This window comes from Leopardus geoffroyi, chromosome B2 (genome assembly GCF_018350155.1).
Source record: "Leopardus geoffroyi isolate Oge1 chromosome B2, O.geoffroyi_Oge1_pat1.0, whole genome shotgun sequence".
NCBI classification, from domain to species: Eukaryota; Metazoa; Chordata; class Mammalia; order Carnivora; family Felidae; genus Leopardus; species Leopardus geoffroyi.
Genome location: NC_059332.1, coordinates 64,755,387 through 64,769,453, shown reverse-complemented (window position 1 = coordinate 64,769,453; position 14,067 = coordinate 64,755,387). Strand labels below are relative to the sequence as shown.

Genomic DNA, 14,067 nt, shown 5'->3' with positions numbered 1-14,067 from the left:
TTACTCTTTGTCCATATACTTGTCTCTGCTGCTTTGCCTTGATGAAAAACATACAGCTCTACTAAATAACTGATTTTATTTTTCTTTTGCCATTTTCAAATGCAGAAATAAGATTCTCTATTGAAATTAATTTTTATGGTGTTCTGTGAAAATAATTCCTTTCTGCTGAATTTAAAGGTCTTCTTTACTTTAATAATTCCACTCAAAATTTATAGTTCAAAATGTGATGTATCCCATGACAAATGTAACTTAAATTTACTTCATCTTATAATGGCTCCATTACAGTAACTCAGTAAAATCTGGGTAGAAGATTAAAATATTATATACATTCTAGAATTTGTTAAGAAAATATGTAATATTTAAATATGTAACATATTGGAGAATAATAATTAAAATAATAAAAATATATTTTATAGCTTCCAGCCCAGCAGAGGGGGATAAAAGTTATAGAGTCATTGGACAATACACAAACACCCTATTCTATCTAGACACATGATAGCACTGCATTTCCCTGCCCATTTGAATCCAGGATGTCCAAGTAACTTCTTTTGACCAATGGCATAGGAGTGGGAGTGGCTTGTGTCACCTGTAGATGGCAGCTTTACGAGCCAAGTAGGTGTTTGGCATATTCTGTTTTCTCTGCTTCTCTTAGGAAGCATGTGTTGAGATGGAGCCTGCAGCAGCTTAGGTTTCTGAATGACTCAATAAGTCAACCCTCAACGACCATGTAGAATGAATGAGAAATAACCTTGACTTGAAACCACCAAAAGTTTAGGCTTTGTTATTCCAATATCCCAAGATTTTCCTGACCAGCAGTCAAATTGAAACCATGGAAAGGGAAAATTAAAGATAAAGAAAAAAGGCTGGCAAACAGAAAACAAGCAACAGTAGGACTAACTAAATATGTTATAAATCACAATAAAGGTAGGTAGATGAAACCTGCCTATTAAAAGATTTGTTGATTAAAAATTATATGCTTTTTTAAAACACACTTTGTAAGCACATGCATACACAGTGCATTAGTTCAGGTTTTCCAAGAAGCTAAGACAGGATTAAATGTATAGGAAATTTATTGGAGAAAATTCCAATTTTCTTTGTGAGGACAAAAGGGAAAGGTGGGAAATGAATGGGACCCTTCTGACTGATGTAGGTCTGAACCCTGTGAAGAACAGGGGGAAGAAAGTATAGGATAGGAAGGTCTTGTACCACAGTGCAGTTGCGGTAAGTTTTTTGTCAAAAAACAAGTTTTTTTGACACTCTAATCTGGAGTCCTTTAATCAAAGTCACCTGGTGGATGAGTCTACATGTCCCAGAAATGGGCCTGTATTAGTTCTCTTGATATGCTCAGCCTTACACTAAGAAAAGTGTGGCCTCATCATGAATACGGGGTTGAATCCAGAATAGCAAAAGCTGGAGAAACTGGTCAATTATGCTTTCCGATCAGGAGATCTGAGGCATGCATTTTTATGGCTACTATAAACAGACAATCATATACAAAGAGATGGGAAATTTCTAATAAGCTAAACTGAAGACAAAAGAAAGCATCATAAGAATAGTGCTATCAGAGAAAATAGTTACCAGCTAAAAGCATTTAAAGGAATAAAGAAATAAAGTAATAATAAAAGAAATCTGTGATGGCTTTGCACTTGTCAATCCAGCTACATTGGAACTAGGCTTCCCAGAATTCCCTTCCCTGTATATTTCCAGTTTAGGGTTGGCCTCAATAGAAATTTGTGTAACATTTGGAAAGAGGAAGTTAAGTAATAGCTACTTTTGTGCTCTGCAGCTCAGTTGTAGTGCCCAGGAAAGCCCCTGTGCCAAAAGCTCCTCTGACTCCTGCTGGGTCTGGTCCTGAAGCTTCTTCAACTTCTGCATCATTATACACAGTTCTGTCCTTATACACAGTTCTGTAGCAAAAGGGCATTAGCTTCTTCTATAGGTCACCTGAATCATCAAAGGTCAAGGCTTGAAGGCAGTGAAATACAAACACAGATTCCGGTTTGTCCACCAAGTTTCTAGCTTATCCTCTCTGGTTCCATTTGTTTCTTGCTCTTAACAATTTCACATCCATTTTCCTTCTCGGGAGATCTCAGAGTTCTAGGAAAGATGGTGGAATGCCATGGGTACAACTACATAACACCCATATCAGTGTAAATAACCCAGAAATGACCTGAAGACTGGAAGAACAGACTCCTCACAGCTAAATTTAGGGAAGAGGCCACATCAAAGAGGGTAGGAAGGGCAGAGACACTGTCAGGAGCTAAAGAGACCCACAGGGACTCTCTGCAGGAGGGAAAGATGCTGTGGATCCTGAGAGGGGAAAGAAACAGACCTCACACCAGGCACCCCAGCCATGGGGAACCCACATGGGGAAGATGAATCCCCATAACATTTGGCTCTGAAAACCAGAGGGGCATAATTTGTGAGTTCTTACAGTTAGTGGGGCTTGACACATGGAACTTTAAAAATCAATAGACTTGATTCTGGGAGAGCCTGGAGGGCAAGAGGAAACTTAGTCTCTGCCTTTAAAGAGAGAGCACAACAAATAGCCTTGCTGAGATACAGCACAGAAACAGCACTTTGAAAAACACCTGGCCAGTACAGGAAGGAGATTTATTTACTAACCTCAAAACATGTGCTACAGGGAAACTTCTCTAGGAACAAAGAAGCTGGCAGGCATCATTTCTCCCCCCCCCCCGCCCCCCCCCCCTGCCAACCCCTGCCTTCAACACAAGAATTCCTGCAGGAACCAGCACAGTGCCAACACTCAAACTAACTTGCTAACACCCTGCACCCCACATCCACATTCTCCTACAGACCTGCCCCCTCTAATATGCCCTTGGCGGGAGCCCATCCAAACCAGTGCCACAAGCCTGAACTGTGCAAGCAGGCCCAACAGGTATCAGTACCACTCCAAACTGACTCCTGCCTTGAGGAGAGGGGATGATAACCACACACACCAGTCCAACTGTAGCCCCAGCAGTGTACTGGGTGCAAACACCTGTCCTGACCATAGGTCCTGCCCACCAAAAATGCTTCTCAGAGCACAAGATGGAGAAAGTGCCCTGCAGTTCAGTGCTACTTCATCTCTGGTAATGCCTGCATTGACTCTACTCAAGCACAAGGCAGGACCAGCTTGGCCCACTAACAACACAGGGACCGAATTCTGCCCACAACAGGCAAAGAGCCACTGCAGATGAGTGGACTAAAGGCAAAAGGTGCACACAACACACATAGGAGACGGCCCTGAAGTGCCAGGTTCTGGTGAATAGGGGACACTGCAATGCAGGGCACTATAGGACTTCTTCATAAGGCCACTACTTTCAAAAAGCAAGTGATGTAGCTGACTTTCTTAACACATAGAAATATACAAAGACAGACAAAATGAGAAGACATGGGAATATGTCTCAAATGAAAGAACAGGAAAAAATCCAAGGAAAAGATCTAAATAAAACAGAGATAAGTAATATACCTGATACAGAATTTAGAGTAATGGTCATAAAGATACTACTCATTGGACTTGAGAAAAAAGTGGAGGACTTTAGTGAGACCCTTAACAATGAAACAGAGCACATTTAAAAAAATCAGAGATGAAGAACTCAATTAACTGAAATTAAAAATAAAACAAATGGAGGGGCACCTGGGTGGCTCAGTTGGTTAAGTATCTGACTCTAGCTCATATCATGATCTCATGGTTCATGAGTTTGAGCCCCACATCAGGCTCTGTGCTGACAGCTCAGAGCTTGGAGCCTGCTTTGGATTCTGTGTCTCCCTCTCTGTCTCTCTGACCCTCCCCCATTCATGCGCTCACTCTCTCTCTCTCTCTGTCTCTCTCAAAAATAAATAAACATTAAAAAATATAGAAATAAAATAAACCAAATGGAATAAATAGTAGAATAGAGGAGGCAGAAGAATGGATCAGTGACCTAAAGGACAGAGTAATGGAAGCAATCAAGATCCAGAGAACAGAGAAAAAAAATAATTAAAAAATAAATTAGATTTAGGCAACTCAGCAACACCATCAAGTACAATAACATTCACATTATAGGAATCCCAGAGCAAGACACAGAAAAGGAGACAGAAAAAGTATTTTAAGAACTAATAGCTTGAAACTTCCCATGTGGTGTTGGAGACAGAAATCCAGATCAAGTGTGCACAGGGATCCCCCAACAAAATCAATCCAAGGAGGTGAAACCCAAGACACATAGTAATTAAAATGGCAAGAAGTAGTAATAAGGAGAGAATTTTAAAAGCAGCAAGAGAAAACAGTTACATACGAGGGAAATTCCATAAGGCAGTTAGCTGATTTTTCAGCAGAAAGTTTGCATGCTGTATTCAAATGCTGAAAAGAATAAATATGCAGCCAAGAATACTCTATCCAGTAAGGCTATCATTCAGAATAGAAGACATAAAGAGTTTCCCAGACAACCAAAAGTTAAAGAAATTCATCACCATTAAACCAGTCTTACAAAAAATGTTGAAGAGGACTCTGAGTGAAAAGAAAAGACCGAAAGTAGCAGTAAGAAAAGTAGGAAGCACAAAACCAGTAAAAATAAGTATACCCATAAAATCAGGCAAGGTATTCCCCAAAATGGATGTAAAGTATGACACCATATACTTAAAATGTGGGCAGGAGAAGAGGAGTAAAGAATGGGTTCAAATTGAAGCTACCATCAACTTAACATAGACTTCTATGTGCATGAGATGTTATATTCAAACCTAATGATAACCACAAATAAAAAAAACAGTAATAGATACACAAAAAAAGAGAGAAAGGAATCTGAGTATATCACTAAAGAAAGGCAGCAACCATGAGAAAAGGGAGAAAGAAAAGAAAGGAACAGAGAAGAACTATAAAAACAATCATAAAACAAGTAACAAATGGCAAGAAGTACATACCTATCAATAGTTAATTTGAATGCAAATGGAATGTAAATGTCAATCAAAATACAGAGGGTTAATGAAATGGATAAAAAAGCAAGACCCATCTATATGCTGCCTACAAGAGACTCATTTCATACTTAAAGACATGCAGATTGAAAGTGAAGGTATGGAAAATAATTTATCATGCAAATGTAAGTGAAAAGAAAGCCAGGGTAGCAATACTTATATCAGACAAAATATACTTTAAAACAAAGACTTTGACAAGAAATGAAAAAAGACACTATATAATCATAAAGGGAAAAATCAATCCATCAAGAAGATAATATAGAATACAGAAGACATTCAGATTGTCAATAGACACATGAAAAGAAACTCATCATCAACAACACTCATCATCAGGGAAATACAAATCAAAACCATAATGAGATACCACCTCACACCTGTCAGAATGGCTAAAATCAACAACATAAGAAACAAGTCTTGGGAAGGATGTGGAGAAAGGAAAACCCTCTTGCACTATTGGGGGGGAAGGCAAATAGATGCAGCCACTCTGGAAAACAGCATGGAGGTGCCTCAAAAAGTTAAAAATAGATCTACCTATGATGCAGTAATTGCACTACTAGGTATTTACACAAAGGATACAAAAATACTAATTCAAAGGAATACATGCACCCTGATGCTTATAGCAGCATTATTTACAATAGCCAAATTATGGAAACAGCCCAAGTGTCCATCAACTGATGAATGGATAAGGAAGATGTGGTATATATATGCAATGAAATATTATTCAGGCATAAAAAAGAATGAAATCTTGCCATTTGCAACGATATGGATGGAGCTAGAGGGTATAATGCTAAGTGAGATAAGTCAGTCAGATAAACACAAATACCACAGGATTTCACTCATATGTGGAACTTAAGAAGCAAAACAAATGAGCAAATGAAAAAAGAGACACACCAAGAAACAGACTCTTAACTATAGAGAACAAATTGGTGGATACCAGAGGGGAAGTGGATGGAGGGATGGGTGAAACAGGTGAAGGGGATTAAGAGCACACTTATCATGATGAACACCGAGTAATGTGCAGAATTGTTGAATCACTATATTGTACACTTGAAACTAATATAACACTGTATAATAACTATGCTGGAATTAAAAGGGAAAAAAAGACTAGCAGGGAGGTACAAAATCACAATCACAGTATATGAGTTTAACACATTTTTATTAGAAACAAAAAATAGTAAATATATAAAATATTTGAATAATATTGGTCTCACACATATAATATTAAAAAATTTATTTTATATATGTATTATATATGTATATGCCTAGAAAATAGAAAAAGAGACTTTAAGTATACAAGGAGGAATACTTTCCACAAGTAAGCTTCAATAAGCTATAAAGAAATTATATCATATATATTTTCAAATAAATAAGGTATAAATTACCAATAAAATATAGTGAAACATTTGTATGTGAATAGAAACTAAAAACTCCTGCATAATCTTTGAAGCAAAGAGGAAACAGCAATGGAAATTACAATATATTTAGAATGACTTTTCTACATAGTACATATAAAAATGTGTGTGTTAATGCTGAAGTATATTACAGTATGTGGACTTAAGTGGATATGATGAAAACAAAATAAAGAAGAATTTTTAAGTACACACCAAGTGTTCAACTTAAAAAACAAAAAAGAACAGTAAAGTCATCCTAAAGAAAACAGAACAAAGGAAATAATAAAAATAAGGGAAATTAATAAAATGGAAAGCTGAGAAACAATAGTGTTGATGAAGAAAACAAGCTATAATCTCCAGAAATACTATTCAAGAAGCAAAGAATGAGAGATGATATAAAAAACAACATGAGATAATTTAAAAGAGGACTAACAACAGATACTGGAAAGATTCTAAAAAGTAATAGGATATACTAGGAAAAAAATTTTAGCAAATAAAATTTACAACTTTGATGAAATGGATAACACTTAGAAAAATATAAATCGCTTAAACTCAAAGATGAAATGGAAAACCATTTCCATTTGCCAATAAGGCAATGAAGTTTACAGAAATCAGATTATTAATAGTTACAATATTGTTAGATTCTGCAAAGGACCAGAGGCCCAGATGACTTTCAAGGTAATCTTAACTCCAAGGAAAAAACTCCTTATTGTTTTATATAAACTATTGCAAAGAACCACAAGAACAGTAACTACAAAGCAACAATAAATACCACCAAGAGACATACAAGAAAAGTATAGACTAATCTCACTTATAGATGCAAAAATGCTAAATAAAACACAAATGCGTATAATTAATCTATTAAAAAAATATATACCAGGAACAAGAAAAGTTTATCAAGGTGGTGCAACATCAGAAAATCTGTTACACACTACAGTAACAAGTAAGGAGAACAATTATACAATCATCTAAATAAATGACAAAAAATATAAATAAAATGTTAAAAATTACATTTATAATAAAATATTTTAGTAAACTCAGAAGACAAGACCATTTCCTTACCTTGATAAAGAATACCTGTGAAAAAGCTAAAGCAAGTTATTATCCTTAACTGTGAAACTTCAGAGCATTATTTTAAACCAGAAACAAGATAAAGGTGACTACTACCACCATTTTATTTAAAATTTTATTGGAAGTTCTAGTCACTGTGATAATTAAAAGAAGTAAACTATACTAAAGTATTAGACAGAAATACATGTATGTCCATCTTTATTTGCAGATGACCTAATTGCATGGAAAATCCATAGAAATGTACAAATTATTTAAAATACTGGCAAGTCAAGAAAGTTTTCTGGTTGTGAGATCAGCATTCAAAATAAATTGCAGTTGAATACCTTAACAATAACCACTAAAAAATTATAAAAGAAAACAAGATTCTATTCAAAATAGCATCAAAACCTGTAAATGTTAGGGTTCTACCTAACAAAATATGGATGAGGAGACTCAAATGTATGAGTTTCAATTTCCCCAAAATTCATCCATAAGTTCAATATGATTACAGCCAAATCTCCAGACATTTTTAAGGAGTTTGACATAGTTCTAAAATTTATTTAAAAAATTAAAGAGCCAGGAATAGCTAGAACAATTCTGAAAATGAGAATTAGAGGCTTGTCCTATGAGATAGAATTTTCTATATTTAATGTGGTTAAAACAGTGATGTGGGCCAAGGATAAGCAAATTGACAGAGTACAGAATACAAAGATCAGAAATAGACCCAGACACATATCAAAATGTAATGGGTAACATAAATATCATTACAAAGTAGTAACAATGAATCATCCAATAAATGGTACAAGGATGATTGGTTTTCCTTATCAGAGAAAAATCAGGTATCTACTCCTACCATATATAAAAATAAATTTTATATTTAATAAATACCTAAAAGTAAAAACTAAAATTTTTAGAAGAAAAACATGTAAAAAAATCCTTATGAGTTTGAAATAGAGGATAATTTCTTAAATGACACTCAATGAACAAAATCCCTAAAAGAAAAGATTGATGGGGCACCTGGGTGACTCCGTCTGTTAAGTGTCTGAATCTTGATTTCCGCTCAGATCAGGATCTCACGGTTGGTGAGATCAAGCCCACATCAGGCTCTGTGCTGACAGTGTAGAGCCTATTTGGGATTCCTCTCTCTCCCTCTCTGTCTACCCCTCCCCCAATCATACTCTCTCTCGCTCTCTCTCTCTCTCAAAATAAATAAACATTAAAAAAAGAAAAGATTGATAAATGTGATGATATTAAAGTTAAAAATAAAAACATTATTTATGTTCAAAGACACCATGAACACAATGAAAAGCAAAGCACAGACTGGAATATAAAATTTGCAGATGCTCTGAGTTGTGCTTTTTAGTTTACATGAAATCAATTCATATCAAATCTGATCTTTTTTTATTTAAACGAATAGCTGTATTTGACCAGCGGACATGACATTTCTATGTGATTGATTTCCCGATTTTTCTAGTATCTAACAAACTTTTATCTCATACGTACTTTTTTAAAAAAACCCTTAAAACCTTATTAGTTTTATGTCAAAGATATTTGCTGTCATTCTTACACTGTTGAAAACATTTTTATAGTGTTACCCAGAATAACAACTGTCACTCCTCAAGTATTCAGTAAATGTAAATCCAATAAAATATAATGCTATAGGCTTAGCCCTTATGCTGACAACGAGTATTGTATCAGTGACAACCTGGGAGCTCTTTGTTCCATGCCAGAATTAAGTCAAACACAGAAAATTTTCAGGAGTTCAGAGTGTGTTCTGTGATCTACCATCTTGAGCTGATGTGTCCACATGCCCAGGCCCACTTCATCAGAAATGCACCTTTCAGTTACATTTTCTCTCCTAGTCCTGCTCCTTATTTATTTGGCAGAGACAACTTTTCCAAGCTAGTAGTAAGGATTTTTTTTTAATTAGCTAGGGAATGGGGTAGTGTTAGGAGCACGGGGAGTCTAAATTACTAGCACTGTTGCATTCCCATTTCTAGTACCATATGGTTAAAATATGCTGAAGGGAAAAGCAACATATGGTTTATCTCTTTCCCCAGAAATTTCTATTTAGTAGTGACATACTTGGTAACAGTTTGAAACAAGAGAGAGAGCATTTGAAGAAGCCTGAGAGAAATTGTTCTATTAAATTCCATTGGCATACCAGTGCAAAAGGGGTCTCATCAAGTGCCCCCTACTGTCATCATAGGAAGAAATACAGTGTCAGAGAAACTGGGGCATGGAGACAAGGGAATCTTTCAGAGTGAACTGATTTCTAGCACCCGGTGACATTTACAAAGGAAGAGGTAAGTGAGAGGAACCATCAACCATAACGTTTCTAAACTTCCACTGTGCTTCAATTACAACCAGAGTCACTGGAGTGACTACACTCAGTAAATGATTATATGAATAAACTAAGTTCCATCCAATTCAGAATATTCTTTTGTTGCATTTTCTGATTGCCTATATAATTATTATAGCACCTGTATGCTTTTTTATGCTAATACATAGTTTTAAATAAGGATAGAAGGAAATAAATTTCTATGTGTGTGTGCGTGCGTGTGCGTGCGTGTGTGTGTGTGTGTGTGTGTGTGTGTGTGTGTTCATTCATCTGACATTTATCTGGCTGTCGGGATCAGACAGTAGAGACCAAGCAAATTTTGCAAACAGACAGACTTAGGTTAAATCCTGCTTCTTTCATTTATGTATGATGACCTAGACAAGTTACTTAGTGAATCTCAAGTTTGCTCATCTGTAAAACAGAATTTATAATACCTGACAGCAGTAGTAAAAAGAATTAAGGCGTGCTTAAATGTGTGAAGTATAAATAAACAATATAATAATAATGTAACATAATAAATAGTTGTCTTCTCTACTGGCAAGACAAACTGAATATTCATGGATTGTCAATTTTTCTGTATTCTTATATGTCTTTTAAATTTTTTGGAAATGCCATTATCTGAAAGAACTAAAATATCTCTACAATTATAAATGTAATCTATTGAAAGAAAATTCCTTAAAATATGATGAACTATTTTGTTCTCATTATACTTAAAATTTGTGCTCATTATTAAAATGTATTGAAACTATAAAATTGGTTTAAGTGCTGTTTATATGAATTTTAACCTAGATGTATTCACATATATCAACAAGAGCATTTTATTACATGTCATAAGGATCATATGAGTCTTGTAAAGTATTGAGCATATTCTTGACTGAAAATCTAGAATCCAGAAAATCATGGGTTCTGAGTTTAACTCTCTGAAAATTTAACCAAAGATCCATACACAATGGATTAGAATATAAGGTCTTCATCAACAGATTCAAAGAGAACTCACCCTTCATTCATTCCACTAAAAACACTTATCAAGGGGCGCCTGGGTGGCGCAGTCGGTTAAGCGTCCGACTTCAGCCAGGTCACGATCTCGCGGTCCGTGAGTTCGAGCCCCGCGTCGGGCTCTGGGCTGATGGCTCGGAGCCTGGAGCCTGTTTCCGATTCTGTGTCTCCCTCTCTCTCTGCCCCTCCCCCGTTCATGCTCTGTCTCTCTCTGTCCTAAAAATAAATAAACGTTGAAAAAAAAAAAAAAACACTTATCAAAAGCCAATCAGATTTTAAATACTCCTCTATTTGGTCACTAAAGAAACAGGTAGCTCACAAGCCGGGGGTCTTCCATCTTCATATCCTTCCGTCACCCAACTTCCTTCCTCCATATAAGCCTCTTCTGAATTACCAGTTCCTCCATGAAGTCAAAATTCTATACAAAAGTAGCAAACACTTCGTGCCACCATTTTATCTCATCACACAACACTTTGGAATCCTTGAAGTCATTCTTAAATAGACACGCACTTTCTTGAACATATTAGTAAATTGTCTAATTACTAGAATAATTCACCAACTAATTCAATATTTGCTGGTTATCTAGGTTATTTGCATTTATATCAATGGTACTTTTTAAAAGAAAGAAAAAGACTACATATTAACTTGCTCATTATAAGATAAACAGTGATGAGACATTAAAGTTGCTTAGTTGCTTTTGTGTTAATAAGCAATAACTCCATAGCTATATTACTTTTTCTGTTAAAGGCAATACTAATTATAAGAATGTAGAAAAGCTCTTGACCGGATATAGGGATTGCTGTGCAAAAAGGTTCCCAAGACAGCAAGATCAGTCAGAGAAGGCAATTTCAGGAGAGGAGACAGACTTAACTGTGAGCACTGGGAGACGGGGTATGAAAGCGCTGAGTGGGGATAATGGAATAAAGTAGAAGAAAGTTGTGACACGATTACACCTTCTCCATTGCTGTTTTATCACTACAACTTAAGTCAAATTAAAATATTCAAAGGAAGTAAAAGTGATACAAATTTAGGATGGCCACAAAGACTGAAAGAAAATTCACCTATAGGGTCACCTATAGATTTTGTTATAATTCACCAGCCAAAGCCTTGAAACCCCTTCTTTGGTTGGTTCTGACCACTACTAGAAGGTCTCCACCTACATACTCCAAAGATTTTACTGATTACGTTCCTAGTTGATGCATGAATCTACGATCATTTGCTAATTCATTGTTACAACAGGGTCCACTTTTATTTCACTATCACAATCGTTTCATTTTAGAAACTTTTTATTGAAGTGCAATATTCATACAAAAGGCATATATATTCATAAACATGCTATTTGGTGAATTTTCACAAAATAAACACACCTGTGTAACTAGCACCCCAGCACTAAGAAACAGAACATTACCAACACCCCAGAAGTCCTCCTGTACATGAGAGTATCAATTACACTTTGAACAGCACAGATTAGCTTTGCCAATTTTTATACTTTATATAAATGCACTCATACAGAATGCATTCTTTTGTGTGTCTGGCTTTTTTCATTTAATATTAAGTTCGTGAGATTCATTTATACCACGGCAATTAACAGTAGGTCTTTTGTATTCACTGCTGAATAAGCATGCTATTGTGTGAATATACCACAACTTACCTTTCTATTCTAATGGGGGGGGGCATTTGAGCATTTGTCATTTGGGGGCTACTATGATAGTATTACTATGAACATCCGAGTGCCTATACAATTGCAATGAACTACTGCATAAAACAATGTTCCTTGGAAAATAATATGCTCACATTTTCAATTTAATAAATGATTATATGTTATTTTCTATTCACTAGGCTATATTTAATTATTTTATTGATTGATTGATTGATTGATTGATTGATTGTGTAAATTTAGAGAATCCAAGCAGGCTCCACGCTCAGCACAGAGCCTGATGTGGGGTTCTATCTCATGACCCTGGGATCATGCCTGGAGCCAAAATCAAGAGTCTGATGTTCAACTGACTGAGGTTCCCAGGCACCCCACTATTTACTTATTTTAAAACCCTCTTGACCATCTTATGAGATAGATATTATTATTAATCCAATTTAATGAGGAAATGGAAGCACAAGACAACATAACTAGTGAATGGCAGAAGCAGAATTTGAATCCAGGTAGCCTAGCACTACACTCTGAGATTGACTTTTTATTATTTTTTTTTATTTTTTTTACATTTATTTATTTTTGAGAAACAGAATGAGACAAAGAGTGAACGGGGGAGGGGCAGAGAGAGAAGGAGACACAGAATCTGAAGCAGGTTCCAGGCTCTGAGCAAGCGGTCAGCACAGAGCCTGATGCAGGGCTCAAACCCACAAACTGTGAGATCATGACCTGAGCCGAAGTCAGACTCTCAACCGACTGAGCCACCCAGGTGCCCCTGAGATTGACTTTTTAAAATACTTCTAATATGCACTAGTAGATACTGAATAGTTATTAGTTGCCTTCATTTCTTGGCACTTGGGCAATGGTGTTCGCTGTCATGGGAGGGTAGAGCTATGGTGCCCAGGGTGTCCTTGGTGAGTGAAACTCTTAGATATTTCTCAGTCATCAGAACCCTATGTTTTTCTTACTTTGGATCCATTATACTGGCCTAACTTTTTCCCTTTCCACAGAAACTATATGAGCTTCTGAGAAGATTCTTTCTGCTCCCTGTCCACTAAGAAACACCACACAGTTTCACAATTTCTCCCTGCATTTCCATAGGCTTTGGAAATTCTGTGCCAACACAATTGGGAGATACACACATGCTTCCTTCTCAGGCTAGCCCAGCCACAATTGTTTTCCCTTCTCAGAACAAGATAAGAAACACAGAGGTATATTCTCCCAGTATTTTTCATTCTTTTATTCATATGAAAAATTTATTTAGTACATACTATGGAACCAGAAAGTACTAGGTATCGTGGCAAATATAAAATGGAGTAAAAAAACAACCAATGATCTTTTTTTTTTTTAATTTTTTTTCAACGTTTATTTATTTTTGGGACAGAGAGAGACAGAGCATGAACGGGGGAGGGGCAGAGAGAGAGGGAGACACAGAATCGGAAACAGGCTCCAGGCTCTGAGCCATCAGCCCAGAGCCTGACGCGGGGCTCGAACTCACGGACCGCGAGATCGTGACCTGGCTGAAGTTGGACGCTTAACCGACTGCGCCACCCAGGCGCACCATCAATGATCTTAAGAAGTATAACAGTCTAGCTCAAGAAATGAATAAGATTTTATTCTTTAAAGTACTATAGGAAATACATGTGGAAGGGTGATATTTAAAAGCTTTAGTACCTATCAAGACATAAACATTG

The 14,067-nt window shown here is 36.2% G+C and overlaps 1 long non-coding RNA gene across 4 annotated transcripts in view; it reads right to left on the bottom strand.

Annotated features, from left to right (window-relative positions):
- LOC123608597 overlaps positions 1-14,067 on the bottom strand; it is a 395,339-nt gene that overhangs the window by 357,028 nt on the left and 24,244 nt on the right. The window lies entirely within an intron of this gene.